Source organism: Pleurodeles waltl, chromosome 8, assembly GCF_031143425.1.
Source record: "Pleurodeles waltl isolate 20211129_DDA chromosome 8, aPleWal1.hap1.20221129, whole genome shotgun sequence".
Classification (NCBI taxonomy): Eukaryota; Metazoa; Chordata; class Amphibia; order Caudata; family Salamandridae; genus Pleurodeles; species Pleurodeles waltl.
In genome coordinates, this window is record NC_090447.1 from 519,345,691 (window position 1) to 519,365,403 (window position 19,713).

The window sequence follows — 19,713 nt, forward strand, 5'->3', positions numbered from 1 at the left end:
GAGCCACACAAGTCACCCCATTTTAAAGATTTAAAAGAAACTAGCGCCAAAAAATAACTGGTTATCTGGACATGCCAGACTGGGACAAAGTCCCAAGTTCAGACTAACCCCAGGTCTGCTCCATGGACCCAGTTAGGCCCACTGAAAAAAAATACCTTAAATCCTGGTTGCGGAGCATTGCAGAGGCCCGCATCAAGCATGCGTCGCACACCGGTGATACAGTAGGAGCTGTGATGCAAGGCCCTGCATTGTTGTGGAAGGTGCCATCAACAAGGGGGTTGCGATGCAAAGTCCTGCTTCAAGATACATCACACACCAGCTAGTTCTGAAGAAGCTGCCGGCTTGCGATGCAGAGTCCTGTGTTGTCATCAAGGATGCCATCTAATAGGGGCTTGCAATACATAGGCCTGCATTGAGGATGCCTCACGCAGTGGAGGGTCCTGGAAGGCTGAAGGGAGTGATGAGAAATCCAGCGCTGGAGACGAATCACGCAAGGGTCTCTATGCAAAATCTGGAGAGGCAATGTGCATCACTGCTGCACCAATGCAGAGTTTCTGGTCGGTGATGCAATGTGCTGCGGTTCAGATGGATCAGTTCCGCAGGGACCATTGTTGGGCTGACAGAGCACCTTAAGGCCCACATCTATGGGTCCAGGACTTGGGTGGCACCACTTGGGAAGGTAAGACTCAGAGCAAGCAGAATCCAGGTGCTGGTTGGAGCCTTCTGCCCTAAGGCTCTGGTTAAGAGGCCAAGCAATTTGCCCTTGGAGTCACTCTGGTGTCCTGAGTTCAAGAGGCAGGTCCAGAACTTCACTCAGGCAGTAGGGCAGCAGGCAGCGGATCAGCAGAGTGGCAGTCTTTCTTGCAGAGCAGGACAGCAGTCCTTCTTCTGAGTTTTCCCACAGGTCCAGATATGTACTGAAGAGTTGGGTCTAAGTGTACAAAACTTATACCTGGTGCCCACTTTAAAATGGTGGAAACTTTAGAGGTTTCCACACCCTGAGGTGTTAGGCATATCCTTCCTCTCTCCCCTGGCCCCAGCTTGTCTGAGGTCACAAACAACCAGTGTCAAACCCTATGGGAGAATGCTCTGGCCGAGTCTCTGTGATGAGCAAGTGTGGTAGGTGACATCTCATCTCCCTCACCAACTCAAAGTGGCCCATACTAACAACACCTATCTTCCCTCTGTCTCAACGTCTGGGAGCAATACACAAAGACCAACCCCAGCTACAACTAGTTATGTGATGCATGATCAGGCTGCAGATACCAAATGGTAAGGACAAGAAAATGCCAACTTTCTAAAGCTGACATTTTCAGAACTGTGATTAGAAATCTGACTTTATCAGAAAACAGGATTTTTAATTACAATTTTTTAGACACCAAATTCGACTTGTCCACCTGCTCCCAACTGAAAGTTATCACTATGGGTGGGCAGAATTTTTAATTCTGCCAGCGGAATTGAAGTAATTTAGTAATTCTGTGTTACTCATGTAATGCGGAATTATTAATTAATTCTATTGGCAGAATTAAATCAGCACTGTTTAGTTTTAAACAGGGTTGGAAAAGGCGGCAGCGCCTCTATGTTTAAAAAACACTACAGATTAAACTGTAATCTGCAGTGATTTTTAGACAGAAGGAGTGCTCCCTCTTCCTATTCTGTTTAAACTATATACCCCTCAGTGTCCTGAGTGTAAGGGCTCTGAGTGGTATGCACTAGAGTGGATAGCCCTCAGGGCCCTCACATAAGAACATACATATGTAAGGACACCGAAGGGTATGGACTGGAGTGGATGGTCCTCGGAGCCCTTATACAGTTATGTAAGGGCACTGAGGATTATGCACTGCATTACAGTGCGCAACATACCCCTTGGTGTCCTTACAAAATTATGTAAGGTCACTGAGGGGTATGCACTGGAGAGGATACTCCTCGGAGCCCTTACATACTTATGTTAGGGCTCCGAGGGGTATGCACTGCACATGGTTATGCCTAATCTGCCACTTAGCAGAGGTCCGCAATACTTATATAATTCCAAGGAATGCCAAGAAATGAAACTCCTCCACTTCTGCCCACTCCTACTTAGCACATAGTAACTGTAATAAGGTAACCTAATGTTATCCTATGGGAGAGTTAGGCTTTGCTTTAGTGAAAAACAAATTTAGGAGGTTTTCACTACCAGAACATGTCAAACTTGAAGGTGCATGTCCAACTTTTAAATACCCCGCACCATGTACTCTGGGCTGCTCAGAACCTACTCTGGGGTGATATATATATATATATATATATATATATTTTAAAAAAGAAGGTTTAGGCCTAGCAAAACGTTTATTTTTTCAGGTCAAATTAGAAGTTTAAAAGTGCACAAACAGGCTGCAGTGGCAGGTCTGCTTCACGTTTAAATGGCTACCTAAATGGGTGGCACAATCAGTGGTACAGGCCCACTAATAGCACTTAATTTACAGGCCCTGGACACACGCAGTACCACTGCATTAGAGACTTAGGAGTAAATTAAATGTGTCAATTGGGGTGTAAGCCAATTTTAGCATGCTTAAAAGTTGGCAGTGGTAAAGTGCGCACAGTCCTAAAGCCAGCAAAAACAAAGTCGCAAAGCCAGTTGCTGGAAGGCAAAACGTTGGGGGGGAAACCACACCAAGGATGTTATGGTTAACAGTCCATTAAAAATAGTGTTAATAAGGTTAAAAGTGGATTTAATTTGAAGGTTACAACTACTGTCTTAGTGAAACAAGTCTCTATTGGGAGCATTCCTACCTATATACAATGTTTTCCTACATAGAAAATATTCCACTAATACCGAGTCCCCCAAAAAACCCTGGGACAGCCACCTGAGTTGGAAGTACTTAAAAACAATTATAAAAAAGTTGAAAAACTGGACCATGGCAAGAGAAAGTAGTGGTGACCACTCTGCAATCATTTTCCAGGATGCATCACTGGGCCTGTGAGGAGAGTTAAACAAATGCATTGCCCGCAGATTGTTCTTTGTTGTTTTTTTAACAGTTTCAAACAGCATACCTGTACCACAAAGAGTATTTAGGTGAGTGGCGGCTCTTGGGGGAGTGAAAATGGATGGGGGTGACATGCAAGGGGGGGGTGGGATAGGGGCAGGGGGTGGAGACAACAAAGAAATATATAATAAATTAGCAAAATAAAAAAAAAGTACCTTTTGTGCCGCTGCGATCCGCTCCTCTCCTCCTCTGCAGACACAGGCTTCCAGCCTGCCTGCGTCCAATCCTAATGCTGCTTTCATGCTGCTGGCAGTGGACTGGGCGCTCTGAGGCATAGTTTAAGTCCGGCACTGTGTTACCGGGTTGGAGAGAGCCCAGTGCGCATGTGTTTTTGGACGGCCCAAGAAGGCCGGCCAACATACATATGCAATGAGGGGGAGTGCTAAGCACTCTCCTTCAGTCACTGTCATCACCCGTGGCCCGACCCCTTTTAAAAGAAAACAATAATAAACATAGTTTATTATAATTTTCCTGTAAACGCTTTGCAGCTGCTGCTGCTGGCGGAAGGTGACGCTCTTCTGCCATAGCAGAGGAGCTTCCCCTGATTTAGGGTACCTTACAAGAGAGAATGGATTGAATCACAAAAGACTGGATAACATTGAGTAAAATATGTGGTAACAGAATATGAGCATTTCCTAGCAAACAACATAAGAACTGGGTAAACACTCGGTAAAAAAACATAACTGATGAGGATAAATGAGATACCCTAATTCCTTCAAGTAGAGAGGTTGAAGGTGAGATTGCAGGAACATCCTGAACAAAAGAAAGGGAGGGTTTGTTCTAATAACAAAAGGCACAAAGTTTCAGGCACAAGGCACAGTTTTAGAGAAAGATTGCTTCTGTGCAAGAGAGTATCTGAAGTAGGCACTGTCACTTATATAATCTGCACGATAAATATAGCACCAATACGCAGGGTCAGAGACAGTGTTGCCCTTAAAATTAGATGAGGCAATTTGTCCATAAAGACAAGATTCAAACAGATATTTCAAAATACATTCAATAATAAAGACTGGCTCAAGGCAAGTTTGAAATCAGAAATGTAGGTAAACCATGATGGTTTATTAAAATACTAAAGTGCAATACAGAGAGAATAAAAAATATAACAGCAGTAGTTTCAATAACTCAGTGAAAGGACATTGAATCAATTGTCATGAAGGCTCTCAGAGTTCAAAATAACATGCAGCGTTAGGCAGAAGCTGCAAAATGGAATAAGTCCAAACAGTGGAGCAAATCAACAGAGAACCCAGGCAGCATATTTAGTAGAAAATCTGAAAGTGTCTGACTCATCCGCACATTAGAGAGTTTATATAGCCAAATTCAGCACAGAAAATGATGGAAACTGCAATGTTGGCATGATGCAAGCAAAACTCAATCACATTTCAGCAATAGAAAACGTAATACAACCCTACCATCCTAAAACTGGTACACTACATAAATATTGATTCGCCCCTTCTAACCTAATGTCATCCCGAGGTGTCAGAACAAACTAATTACATTAACAATGAAAAAAAAAATCCACAGACAAAAAGCCCGCACAGGATAACAACTAGATACCACAAATTGTTACATGCCAGTGACGTGCTATTTTAATGATCTGCTTTTACTATTTCATTTAATAATGTAACATATGAAACTTGGATATAGGCTTGCTGTTTAATATTGAAAAATGCCAATAAAGATATTTGATAAAAAACAATTAAAACAATTCCGAATGAATGCAATACTGTAAACAGCAGGATGAGAATGGCAATGGAAATTAAGGAGCTGCAGCCATGTTTTATAAAATGGAGTCGAGGGATAGTTTAGGCCTACTTAGCATAAGTCTAGAGAGTCCCATTTCTATACATCACAAAATTTTTGTTTGAATTTCAAGTGACTCATGCTATTAGGCACATATATTTGTAATTAAGGAAAACACAAACACCAAGAGAAGGGAGCTATTTCAAGTAGCAGAAAATTTCAGCTTAGGAGATCGCCCATGAGGACATTTGCTAAGAATTCGATTTTTAAAAGTCTTAGCAATGCATCTTAACACACATTTTCTCGAATATTTTTGCGTCAGTAAAAAAAAAGGCATGTGTGGATGGTGCAGCATTTTGCACAACATTTCCAAAGGCAAGTCACAAGAAGACAAGAGCACGTACAGCCTGGAAAGATTACATTTCACTGCTTTTTACTCTAGATTTTATAAATTCAAGTGTCCACCACATACTTCTCTGGGGTTGTGGAGAAGCACACTCATAAGTGTGGAAACTTTACACCTCTAATACAGTAATACCGAAGTATCTTTAGAGACATCAAGAGCCCACTGAGCAGAAAAAAACGGATGAAGAGGAGAAAAAGAAAGGTAGAATCACAAACTGAACTCCTATCCACGTATAAATACTACAGCAAAACTCTGAAAAACAATATGCATATCACACATCTCCCTAAGGAGTTTATGGTAGACAGTCATGTTGCAAGCCATATACAGTCTTCGTCTTTATCCTTCCGAAGTCAAGCTCTCCGAGGTGGGAATGGCCCATAAGTTCAATTTTTTAGACTTTACTGGTGTTCCAGAAAGTTCCTAGTAACACTTGACTGGGGGAAAATAAATACTTTCCCAAGCATTAACCCTCATTTTGCTTGGGTATTACAGAGAAACCTCAAACACGTGCCAAGAGTTTTGTATTTTTGAACTCATAAAGCTTTTGTTTTTTCGGTGTATGCAACAACTCAGGTTCACGTAGATAAGCCTCATCTCGTGCAGATCCAGACTTTTCTTCCTCAATACTTCTATGGTTAAGCCATTTTGTTGTTCTGAGTCTGCCATTTCACCCAACAGAGTACCATTCCTGGACTGTATTCCAATTGGACTCCTTGGGGCCTATTCATGAAGTGCATTTTATAGTATTTTAGTAGTATTACAATAGTACTACTAGCATAATATAAAATTATTTTCACATTTCTAAGTACTGAGGTCTATGCCTCCTGCCTCTCCTATCTTTACGGAGATCTCCACACAGGTAAGTATACGTTTTAGTGGTAAATGTAGGAGGGGCAGAGAGAAGTGCATCTCCCGTGTCCTGATACAGCCCAGTGTTCAAGGATTGCAAAAAGACCTAGGTAAGGAGCCCAAAGATATTTTCTAGTTAAATAGTATCAATTGTTCAAAAAGTGTTTGTTTTACTGTGGACTCTCTGTGTTTTCAGGCAGCCTGGCCTCTTTTAAAGTGGTGTTTGTTTAAAAATCGTTTTTGCCAAGACTGTGTGAATTCCCTTTGCTAGTTTGTGGCTCCCCCCCCCTTCCTCCCCTCTGCCCCCCTTTTTTTCACCCCTATTCTTAGTAAAAAGGCTACATACATCTTTCAGAGTGTGGTTTTAGGAGACTGTTTTTAATGTTTGTGTGATTTAAATTGTGCTTAAAAGCTGTCTGCCCCCCCTGTATTTTTGCCTTAAAAAAGCCAGATTTTAGAGTGTGCGCCCAGAACTATTGCAGTGTTTGTCTCTTAAACAATCTCCCCCTTACCTGGAAAGTAGACTCTGCTAGCTTGGAAGGGTGGATTCAGCCTGTCTGTATCCAAGGAGATACTGAATAGAGCAGCTGTAGCCTCCCCCCAGGCCACAGGGACTGGACTTAGCTGATTGGCTCCCTGAGTCTCTGCTGCACCTGAGACCCGCCCCCCCACCTGCTCTGGCTCCTTAAGTTTGTGGAGGGAAGGCCAAAGCCAGGCACCTCCATTTTGTGTTCCTCTGTGCATCTCCCCTGTGTCCTGATACAGCCCAGTGTTCAAGGATTGCAAAAAGACCTAGGTAAGGAGCCCAACGATATTTTCTAGTTAAATAGTATTACTTGTTCAAAAAGTGTTTGTTTTACTGTGGACTCTGTGTTTTCAGGCAGCCTGGCCTCTTTTAAAGTGGTGTTTGTTTAAAAATCGTTTTTGCCTTGACTGTGTGAATTCCCTTGCTAGTTTGTGGCTCCCCCCCCCTCTGCCCCCCTTTTTTTCACCCCTATTCTTAGTAAAAAGGCTACATACATCTTTCAGAGTGTGGTTTTAGGAGACTGTTTTTAATCTGTTTGTGTGATTTAAATTGTGCTTAAAAGCTGTCTGCCCCCCTGTATTTTTGCCTTAAAAAAGCCCGATTTTAGAGTGTGCGCCCAGAACTATTGCAGTTTTTGTCTCTTAAATAATCTCCCCCTTACCTGGAAAGTAGACTCTGCTAGCTTGGAGTGGATTCAGCCTGTCTGTATCCAAGGAGATACTGAATAGAGCAGCAGTAGCCTCCTCCAAGGCCACAGGGACTGGACTTAGCTGATTGGCTCCCTGAGTCTCTGCTGCACCTGAGACCCGCCCCCCCCCCCCCCACCTGCTCTGGCTCCTTAAGTTTGTGGAGGGAAGGCCAAAGCCAGGCACCTCCATTTTATGTTCCTCTGTGCATCTCCCCTGTGTCCTGATACAGCCCAGTGTTCAAGGATTGCAAAAAGACCTAGGTAAGGAGCCCAAAGATATTTTCTAGTTAAATAGTATTAATTGCTCAAAAAGTGTTTGTTTTACTGTGGACTCTGTGTGTTTTCAGGCAGCCTGGCCTCTTTTAAAGTGGTGTTTGTTTAAAAATCGTTTTTGCCGTGACTGTGTGAATTCCCTTGCTAGTTTGTGGCTCCCCCCCCTCTACCCCCCTTTTTTTCACCCCTATTCTTAGTAAAAAGGCTACATACATCTTTCAGAGTGTGGTTTTAGGAGACTGTTTTTAATCTGTTTGTGTGATTTAAATTGTGCTTAAAAGCGGTCTGCCCCCCCTGTATTTTTGCCTTAAAAAAGCCCGATTTTAGAGTGTGCGCCCAGAACTATTGCAGTGTTTGTCTCTTAAACAATCTCCCCCTTACCTGGAAAGTAGACTCTGTAAGCTTGGAAGTGTGGATTCAGCCTGTCTGTATCCAAGGAGATACTGAATAGAGCAGCAGTAGCCTGCCACCAGGACTGGAGTTTAGTTAACTAGCTCCTTATATAGGTTCCTCGTGGTTGTTGCAAATGCTGTTGTGATTGGTTTTTGGGAGATGGTGTTTCATTGGTTGCTAGCTACAGGGATGCAGTTATGATTGGTGGATAGGGTTAGGATTCTGATTGGCTGTTGGTTCTAGGGCTGTGATTGGTGGATAGGGTTAGGATTATGATTGGCTGTTGGTTCTAGGGCTGTGATTGGTGGATAGGGTTAGGATTTTTATTGGCTGTTGGTTCTAGGGCTGTGATGGGTGGATAGGGTTAGGATTCTGATTGGCTGTTGGTTCTAGGGCTGTGATTGGTGGATAGGGTTAGGATTCTGATTGGCTGTTGGTTCTAGGGCTGTGATTGGTGGATAGGGTTAGGATTCTGATTGGCTGTTGGTTCTAGGGCTGTGATTGGTGGATAGGGTTAGGATTTTGATTGGCTGTTGGTTCTAGGGCTGTGATTGGTGGATAGGGTTAGGATTTTGATTGGCTGTTGGTTCTAGGGCTGTGATTGGTGGATAGGGTTAGGATTCTGATTGGCTGTTGGTTTTAGGGCTGGGGCTGTGATTGGGGGTCAGGAAACAGGGCTGTGACTGGTGAATAGGGCTGGGTCTTCCATTAGTTGGCTAACTCAGGGTTTAAAATAGGATTGGCTAGGGTTAGGACCAGCTTCTTATTGGCCGTTAGGGCTATCAAAGGCCAGGATTCTGGGCGTCTCAGCCCGGGCGTCGAGGCTAAGGGCAGCTGTCTGTTTGGGCCTGTTCGTGACAGGTAGGGACTAGGGACTAGGGCCAGAAATGCTGCCCAATTCATATTTCCCCAGGAATGGTTTCCACCCCAACACATCCCTCAACATGCAAACGCATTATCTGCAAAGATATCCAACTCATGCATCACAAACTGACCACAGACATATTGCATTGCCCCACCACCCAACACAATACCCTACATACAACACATATACACATACCCCCCATAACTACTACAGTCAAACACCTTCATTCTCACAGCAAACACTACTCTGTCCCCTCCCACTAACACTACCTGCCACCACCCACACAATACAAAACTACAACATACAATTCTCTCAGTTTCAGTCTCCCAGATACACACTCTCTGCTCATACTAACCAAAAACACGATCCGCTGTTCACTCCACACAGACCGCCTGTCTTCATAACAATGCCCAAACCCTGCCTTCAAACACATCATCTACAAACACTCTTCCCCTCTCCTCACCAATTACACACAACCATACAATCCCCACATTTCACTCCACCACACATATTACCCCTTCCGGTCATCTCAACTAATACTTATTTCCCTGACACACACCCATCACCTCTTACACACCTCATACATTCATCTCCAAAACACATCAACACCCCAACAAACACTCAAATTCCACTTAGCAGCACTAACTCACATACAAATCCCTCACCAAAAACAACTACACCAATAGCCCCTCTCATTCTTCCACAAAAACAATACCGACCACAAACATCAGCACATCAAAGCAACACAAACTTACATTACACTCATCGTCATGCCCACTCCCACCCCCAGGACTACACAAAGGATACAAATTCCATCCTATCTCCACCCCTACCCCCCCACTCTTCACAAACACCTACCACAAGCACCCCATCCCAGCAACCTTCATTCACTCGCCTCTCCTCCATTGCACAATTTAGGGCCTTACATCATGATCGACATGCTCCTCCACCACCCCTAACCCATACTCCATCCACACTAAACAAACGCAAACAAAATAAAAAAACATGCCACTCATAGCAACCTCGCATCCCCTTGTTTGTTACATAATAAAACTACCCTACAAAAAACACTACACTCCTCATGGCTCTCTCAGCCACCAAGTTCACCACCCACACACACAGACCCAACAAAATGCCTCCTTAACCTGCTGGAAGAGGAACACTATGTTGAAAAGCAAGACTATTGTGAGCCTCAAACAGTTATCACAACTAGCAACACTCCTGCTTCAAAAGATACTACTCAGACCGAATTCTAAATGCTCAATCTACAACCAAGGAATTTTATAAAATTCTCAATGAATTTCGAAAACCCACATGCATGGAAGGAAGTCATCCCACCACTCAAGATTTCACAAACAAATTGGCAACTCACTACACAACCAAGGCAGACACATTGGACTCCTATTTAAACAGAAGAAAACCATCAGCACCAACCCCTTTACTAAAATACCCTTTAAGAATAAACCATCCCAACCTCTACAGTCTTTCAAACAAATATCCCAGGATGAATTTATGGATTTGGTCAAAGCAAGCAGACCTTCTGGTTGCCCTTCTGACCCTTGCCCACCACAAATCTTCAAGAACATCCTGCTATCTACTTCTGCTGCCACACCTGTAAGAAGAATCATCAACAACTCTTTAACTTCAGGAACTTTTCCTACAGACCTGAAAAAGGCATACATACGACCATTATTAAAGAAAACAAACCTAGACCCGCAAGACCCCAACAACTACAGACCTATCACAAATGGACCTTTCCTGGGCAAATTGATAGAAAGAGCAGCATTCGCCCAGATGTCACAATTCATTGAAGACAATTCTATACTTTCAGACTTCCAAACTGGATTCCGCCCAGGAAGAAGCACTGAATCGGCACTCTTGGCAATCTGGGACGATCTTAAAAACACAGTCGAACGAAATGGAGTTGCTGCACTACTTCTCTTGGACTTCTCAGCTGCCTTTGATACGGTTGACCATGACACCCTAAATCAAAGACTCCACGAAGCCGACATACAAGGGATTGCTCTCGACTGGATTACTTCCTATCACCAAAAAAGAGCGAATATCATCCACTCGCCCCCCTTCTCGTCCGAACCCTACCTCACAAAAATAGGGGTCCCCCAAGGGTCAATCATCTCACCTTTGCTTTTTAACATCTACATGATATCTTTACCAGAACTGATCAATGATTTCCATCTCACATGCTACAACTATGCAGATGACACACAAATACTACTTCAATTAGAAGACCCCAAAAACATTGAAAACTCACAAATCTTCAGTTGCCTCAGAGCCCTTGATCAGTGGATGACCTGGAGCCATCTCAAACTAAATACCTCCAAAACAGAAATACTCATATGTGGTGACTGGAAAAATTATGACCCTCTGTGCGTCTGGCCTGAAGATCTCGGACCACCTCCTCAATTATCCAAGGAAGTGAAAAACCTAGGAATCACCATGGATTCCAAGCTAACTATGAATACCCAAGTAGACAAATTAGCACGCACAAGCTTCATCACCTTAAAGACTTTACGACGCATCTTCCCCCACCTCGGATTTCCACACAAGGTGCAAGCTACTATCTCACTTGTATTATCCAAACTGGATTATGCCAATAGCCTCTACCATGGATCATCTCTATCTGTTATGAAAAAACTACAACGTATCCAGAATTCCGCAGCCAGGCTACTACTACATATAAAGCCGCAAGCCCACATCTCCCCTGCCTTGAGAGCACTACACTGGTTACCCGTTGCCAGAAGATGCACTTTCAAGCTGCTTTGTATCACCCACAAAGCTATACATGGAACAGGACCGCTTTTTATCAGAAAGAAAATTACCAAATACATCCAACAAAGAACCCTCCGCTCAAGACTGGCACCCCGCCTTAGAACACCACCATACAAGAAAAAGACTGTAGGTGGTACATCCTTCTCCGTCCAAGCAGCCAAACTATGGCATTCATTACCCCCAACTATAAGAGCCACAGATAACTTTCTTGTTTTCAGAAAACTACTCAAGAGTTGGCTCTTTCCTTCATAACCACCTTTTTCAAACAACTATGAACTGCATATGCCTATGTGGATAAATATTTTTTCAGATTATATGTATATTTCTATTTATTTATAGTTTCTTTGGAAAATATGTATTGCTACTGTCATAACAATAAAATACACACACACACTCTTTTAAACCTGTCTGACTAAGTATTTTTTACCCATGATTCTAATTATGTATTGTATGTGCATATGTGTGTGTATTCGTGTGTGTATGTATGTATATATATATATATATATATATATATATAATCTATGTGTATGTATGTGTGTATGTTGTTTCTGTGCTTGGCATGTTTGTGGATCATTGCATGGCTCCTGGTTTTTTGGGTTGTTATACTAGATATCTATGAATTTCTGCTCTCATTTTTCATCACTCTTATGTCATGTCTCTATCAAACTATCCTCCATTCTCACTCTGACTCATCCCAAATCCCTTCAACCACTTTCATCTCCTAAATATCTCTGCCTAAACTCTTCCCTCCACCTCCACATCTAACTCACCAAACCTCACTCTACCTCTGTGACCTCCCACACAACCCTACTAAATTCTCCTGCATTCATCTCACCCTGCTACTATGCTCTCCCTAACCCTTCCACATACTCTTCCCCCCTTTATTCATCCCAAGCCTTTGGATTGAGTAAATGAAGGATATACTCCCAATTAACACTTCTGGATTTCTTTCCTCCTCCACCCCTCCATTACTCCAGTCAATCTAACTAACAAACTCTCATATCCGCGGCTCAAATTAACTCATAATAATACTAAAACTGTACTCATTATTAAATGATACTAATCCATCACTAATTCTTGTTGGGTTCCGGAGTAGCGTGCTACTCATCGAAAAGCGCTTCGACGCCTCGTCAGGGGTAGTAAGCGCTATATAAATACGATTACAATACAATACAATTTACAATACAAGTGGCTGGAAAATGGGGAATACTTACTGCTAAAGGGGAGGGGGTAATATTAGAGAAAGGAAGGTTTTAGGGAGGATTATAGAGCGGTTTAGGGAGAGATACGCCCACTCAGAAAAGATCAAGACCACTGGTATTCACAAACTGCCCTTCTGTAATTACTACAGCGAACAAGTAAAACAGTTGTACATTTAAGTGCAGCATCCAACATGGCCATCCAGTAGAACTGCAACACCCTCCCATGGAAAATAATAACGGTAGCGACTTAAAATAAAGCCACATATCAAGTGATGTTAAAATAAAATGAATTATGTAAACTATTCAAATATATTTTTATTGTTTAAAACGTGCCTACAAGTAAAACAATTATTTGATTTTAAAATATTTTAGTCACCTTTTCGAATTTAAGAATTAATGTAACAACTTTTATTAGAAATACTTAAATTACTTTCAATTAATTCTATGTCCACTTTAAACAACTTTTAATACATAAAAATGTTTTTTACTTTACATGGGATTTTGTTTAATTTAATCTTCAGGGATATACATTGTATTTGAATACATTTACATTATTACATTTTAAGTCAAAAACAACATTAATACTCTAACATTTTTGTATTATTCTACATTTAAAATAAATATAGAAAACTATTTAACATTAATATTTATCAAACATATATTCAGCCAAATGTGGGAACAACAAATAAGGTTGTAAAATCACTAGTAGTAATAACTTCATGATCGTATTTGAGGTTTTCACTGGGGGACATGTAGGTCTACACATTTCAGTAACTTTACACTATTAAATGGTGAATATCCAAAAGTAGTAAAGGTAATCAAGGGTGCAAGAGTAACTTTATTTGTATTACATCTACATGTATAGAATTACCTTTGTGAATAGGCCCCCTTGTGTTCAGACTTTTTATTCGAACCTCAGATAAAGGGTTAAAGATTTCTGTCTACAGAACCTCTGAGTTCAAGAACAACTGTCTCACTAGTCAGTCAGTCAGTCAAAAACTTTATTCGGCAATTGCCATAAAAGTGCAAACCAAGACACATTTACCAGTCTGTAAATAATATAAGATAAAATAAGACTTAAAACCATTACTAAAAACACCGCATGAGCATCCAATCTGAAACCCCTTGACATAAACAGATAAATATACTACGCATGATTAAAAATCAAAAAATCAGAAAAGTACAAATATTAGCTTAAAATAATATACTATACGTACACATAAAAATTTTTTAAAAAGGAGTAAGCCTTTTCCTAATACTTAGAGAAGCTGTAACAAAGTCTAATACATAGTGACAAATTTGGATATCTGGCAATTTCTGAAGATACAGTAAGGCTTCCTTATAGTGAATGGGTCTAAGAAGACGTAACGTGGGTAAAATGAAAGCCCCTCTAGGAGCAGCATATAAAGGGCAAAAAAGAAAAAAGTGCAAAGTGCTCAGAGTTTATTTGGAGTCACAGGGACAAAGTGGTAAGTCCTTTTTCCAAAAACATGGTTCGGGGAAAGCTACCTTAAAATGAATTAGATTAAGTCTAAAAAGTGTTCAAAAAGAAATTGTTCTAAAACTTGAAAACCAAGTCAAATAGGGTTCAAGGCATGGAACAGTCACAATCCGAGAGTAGGAATCAAAAGATTTCAATTTCAGAGAATTATAAAATCTCAGTTCTGATATATGCTCGGAGTAAGTAGACTTCAAGACCGACCTAGAGTTTGTGGTTAACAGATGGGGATTATCAAACATGTATCTAAGCCCTAGATTCTCAAGAGTTTTGCAGAAACATAAGCCAGGGAATCCTATTTGAGTTTTCCAATTGGAGATAATCAGAGATACAGTCTCGGACCAAACTTGCCATAGGGTTTGACCAACATCTGATCCAGAGCAATAGGGGAGCCATAAAGACCCTATCCTCCAAAAAACGCTGACCAAGTTCTTCGTGGTAGGTTATGTTTGCAATGCATTTTGGGACCAACAGTAATCTGCGCAGGAATTTATTTTCAACACTCTGAAGAGACAGTATTTTATTATAGCCACTAAGCATATCTACATTTCAGCATGAGGAAAAGGCCCTGAGGATTCGGACTCTAAAAGTCTGGACGTGCTTCCTTTGTCTCTACTTTCACTTCAAAGTGTGTCAGTGAGGTGACAACACAGCCATTAAACCACTTCAACTCCTGAAGCTCAGACTCAATCTCCTGTATCCCTGCTTCTGTTTTCAAAACCCTTTAGCCCAAAGACCCAAGTTAAGTTCAGTTTTAGCCTTTCACTGATTCATCCAATCCCCTTCCATAGAGGACATTATAGTGGCAATTCCCTGGTTTCATTTTTGGTGCTATGCCAGCATGGCCAGATTAATATTCAACACTGTTTCAGGTTACAGTTCTCAGTGTCAGCAAGCGTGGAACCACTATGTGAGGATGTTGGGAAATTAATGATGTCACTCTTTAGGTGTTTTTTGTTTGTTTTCTTTTAGGTGATTTTTAGTACCACAGGTGTCTACCACTGCACAATATTAGGTAGATCACTCGCATAAAAGTGGTCCACCCAATTGCCTCACTGTTAGTGCCTCAGGTTTTTGGCTCACTGTTATTCCAAACTGGAACAGGTCAACAATCTCCAGCCATAACCATAAAACAGATCTGCACTCTGTACTCCCCTCCCACCTGTTTCTCATTGCCACTTCTAAGCAAGGTAGCAAAATTAATCTATACAACAGCAGTTCTGTGAGAGGTCTGGGGTTTCTGCTTCCAACTTATCTCTCATTGGCACTCATTTTAAAATTGGGACACTGCCAGCAGCACCTAGTCTGCTGCATGAAAGAGAGGGGGAGGTACTTTCTACTGTACATTTCTGGTGCAGTGTTCACCTGATCTTTGTGGAACACCCCTTATGTCTGCCAACGTTCAGCCACCCAAGGAAGCAGTTTGAACAACTGCTAGATTTTGGCACTATTGTTTAGACAGAGAATCAAGTAGTACATGAGCTGTCAGGAATGGCAGCTGCCTTGTTGCCTGCATGACTCTGATGTGTGGTGTGAGGGAATTTACTGTTTGATTTTGTGGTGATAGAGGGAAGATGCTTCCAGACCAGCTGGCTAACCTATGGTATGAAAGTGAAAGTAGAGCCAAAGGTGAAACACAGTCATTTTACTGAGGGAGTGATGGTGAGAAGACTTTCACTTCAGGACAGTCAACACTGAAGGGTCAAATTAGGTCCTCAGTTGGGAAAATGAAGTGAAAATATAGTAAGAGTGTTCCATAGAGTTGATATTTTAGGTATTCATGCATTTCGTACACATACTGATTTATGGAGGGATCTGTAACTTCAGAGATCAACATATGAGGCTCCATGATCAGATGGATCAGATCAAGAGCTAGGCACAAACCCTGAGAAGCACCACAAGATGCTGCAGTTATGCCTGAGATTAAAGTCTCCATTATCACTACTAGGTACTGGTTGGTAAGAAAAGAAGATGATTAGATCAGGATCTTGCCAAGGAAGCCATGCAAATACATTTAAGTCTGTCTGCTACCAGAACAGAAGAATGAATAAGCAGTAGTTTCCCCCATCCAACTTGTAATGAATGCCATCAGGTATTTTCAGTGTATTTATTTAAATGTTACACCCTGTGGAGGAAGAGAGATTGATGGTTAGTAAGCAGCTGTTTTTTGGTTAGTAAAGGAAAAATGTAATATGGGATTGGTTTTCGGTTAGTACGAAAGGAGCAGGACTTTTTTTTTTTCCATGAGGGTGATTGTGACAATTTTTATACGGAAAAATCAGAATCATTCCTTTATTGTGTTTAGGACAGCATAATATCTCTGCTATCTCTCGCTGAAGTTACGAGTCAGGCTTCTCTGAAAATGATAAAGGGTCAGTTACCTTTCCCTGAAGTATTTATGAAGCCGCACAGCCAATTGATCTCCAAGTAATTTGATGAAAGGCAACTCCAGAACACAGCTCTATGACCACCATTTACTTGGAGCTGCATCTGTTCCTGAGTCCTTACCGCTGCTCAACTCCCTGTCATGTCCCTGAAAAGATGACAACAGACATATTGGGCGTTAAACCTGTCAGAAATGGTATCATTACCCAACTACTGGACCATGCACTCTTATCCTTGTTTGCGCATCAAACCTGAGCCTTCCAGGATCCAGCCTGTGGGGCTGTAGAATGCACACACTCAAACAAATGGCACTGACAAGCCCTAAAGAGAGAAGCTAACTACCACCTTCCATTCCCAAAACATTAAGCTTCTTTGCACTACCTACAATAGTGTGGTGCATGAGTAAAAGCAAAAACACATCAGATGCCATTTACAACACTTCATGGTGAGATCTGGATTTAGGATTAAGGTACTAAGGCAATGCAAGATCATTTCTATTGGATTTAGGAAAGTGTAATAGGTAATTACTACCTGGAAAGGTTCTGTCCTTGCACTTTTGAAATGGATTGTGAGATCAGCACAAAAATTTTTACAATTACAGAATGGTCACAATACAGTTGAAACCATGTTTTAACCAAGATGAAAGACGGTCAGTGTAGATTCAAGAGTCAGAGTTGATTCGTGCATGTATGCTGAAGCAGGAGATATGAGTTTCGTGCAAAGTGGAAAGGCTTTGCAGATCTGATAAGTAATGCATTGCTGAATCAAATTATATATGTGCAGTTTGAATAGTGCCATAAAAGGTATTAAGGAGTTTCATATTTCAACGTTTGCAAAGTCGTGTTGTGGCAAGAGGATGAAATTAAAAGTAAAGTACTTCTATTTTGTCACCTTTTTGGCGTGAGGAAGTAAAACCCAATGATATATTTTGTAAATGTATTGAAAATATATTTTGAAATTTAGTACAGAGCATACCTAGACAACAGTACACACCAGATGCTTTCAACTAATTGCACGGGTAGATAAATACGAACACCCTTATCTTAAAAAGCAAAAAGCAAAGGTCGTTTGCAGACTTCTTTGCCACTGTAACCACTACTCCACCCAGAAAGGGTACGCCTGTTTCATTCAACCAGTGTGTCTTGGGGGAAATGGAGTACATTAAGTTTAAAGAGTTATAAAAAAGCAAGTTATTAAATTACTTGCTTTCGCTAACACTCTACCTTAGCTGTCCAAAGATTTATCACCTTCTGAATTCCTACAGGTAAAGACTGGATCCAAAGCTTTACCAGTAATTGCTCCTTCTGGTAGACAGGTGGCGCCATCAGACTCCACAGTGGCTTCAACCCGCCTCTGGGCGTGAGGGCAGGGAGCCATATTTGGATAACACTTCGGCATTGTGAAGTCAGTTAGCAAACAAACATTGGCAAAGCCAATAGGCCTCAACTATCTGATCAATTAGCTTTGCTAATATTTTTATTTTAGCCATGCTGTACAGCATTGTGGCTGCTGATCAAATATACTCTTTTTGCTGTTATTCTGCGGTCTTGCCTTATTTCTTGTTACTATACATCACTGTTAATACCATTAATAATATCACTGAAGTCGTTCAATGCCTTCCCCCGCAGAATCCATTGAACTCTACCTTTTGCTGTAGCCAACAGGCTCTGGATGCAAGGGCTGATGACTCTAGAAGGCCCTATGCTTAGTCCGGAAGGGTGCTGAGACCAAAGCCCTCTTCAGAAGTGGAAAGCGGTCTCTGAAGCCTTTGCTAAAATGAGTCTGTAAGAAACCCCAAGCACATGGCTTTTAGCCATGCACAGCAGACACTGAGTGCAGAGAATGCATTTGGTCATGCTATATATCCATCTTCTGTCCAAGTGCTGTTCACAAACCGTTCCGAAAGTATTACAATTTGCAAACCATTTGCCTATCACTGACAGTAAACCTCACTATATCTAAAAATAATGTTCTGCAGTTCATGAACATTATTTTCTGGTATGAGACCCAAACATCAAAATTTTGGTCTGGCCTATAGACAATTTTAGGTGTCTATTGTCAAAAACCTATTGCCTACAATCAAATAGACAGTGGACTTTAAATAAGGCCGTTGGTCCTGATTAGGTGTCCTTTCCAGTTTGTCACATTTCTCTGTTCCTTATTGAAGGGCTTTCCTCCCAATTATCGTGTTTGTCCTGCCCCTGGAGAACTGCTGCTGCACATTGCTTTTGACTGGATTTTCTGTCTCCGTCCACTGCTGCCTTTAAGCAAACTCTTTTTTTTTAATTGGAGGGCATCTCCCATAACTTTAAAATACCTATGCTCTGCTTCCCATCTGCTATTTTTAATCTCATGTTCTAAACACTCACGAACAGCTCTACAGATGCTTGCACCCGAACGATGGGATTGCCATCCTTTATCCTTAATAAACATGGAGCCCACCCAACTTTCAGAAAGGATTTAAAATCCCACAAGTTCCACTAACTCAAATACAACTCTTTAACCGTAATGTTCCTCAGCACCAAGATGCCTACGTTGGTGAAAGTATGCTTAGTAAATATTCAATCAATCATTTTTTCATTTAGCACGCCATTGGAGTATGCCTTCTTTTCTAGCTCTTTCCCTCATCCGTTTGCTTACCCTACTTATGTCCTCTTTGCTTTAATCCCCGCTCATCAATTGTGCCCATCATGCTCAGCATGCTACATTTTGTATTCTTTTTTTTTTTTTTTTTTAAATCAAGATGGCCCGCTCACTATACATGTTCACTGCCCCTCCCTGTTTGATTCCCTGTTTTTTAATGTATTTTATTTTTTTCAAGGGGACCAGCAGATGGAAATTGCTACTGGGCCACTCCTATTTTTTGCCCCCATGCAATTTATTATTCAAATGTACCTTACCATTCTAAAATGGCTGTCAGCCATGTTGGAACAGTAAAGCTAGAAAGTGCTGATGGTACGTTGTGATCCATGAACATCACATAGTGGCCATCTTGGAATGGTTTGTCTTTTAACCCCTTCGCTGCCAGGCCTTTCCCCCCTCCTGTGCCCGGCCTTTTTTTGGCTATTTGGGGCAGTT

At 41.5% G+C, this 19,713-nt stretch overlaps 1 protein-coding gene across 9 annotated transcripts in view; it reads right to left on the minus strand.

Moving 5' to 3' along the window:
* The window catches only part of CDKL5 (cyclin dependent kinase like 5), a 1,213,679-nt gene that overhangs the window by 1,055,539 nt on the left and 138,427 nt on the right, over positions 1 to 19,713 (minus strand). Inside the window, exon 1 of one of the 9 annotated variants that reach the window (XM_069204513.1) lies at positions 16,632 to 16,729. The exons of the other annotated variants lie outside the window; for them this stretch is intronic. The gene's annotated coding sequence lies outside the window, so the exon portion shown is untranslated. Of the gene's footprint in view, positions 1 to 16,631; positions 16,730 to 19,713 lie in introns of those variants that run through there. 9 annotated transcript variants of the gene reach the window in all.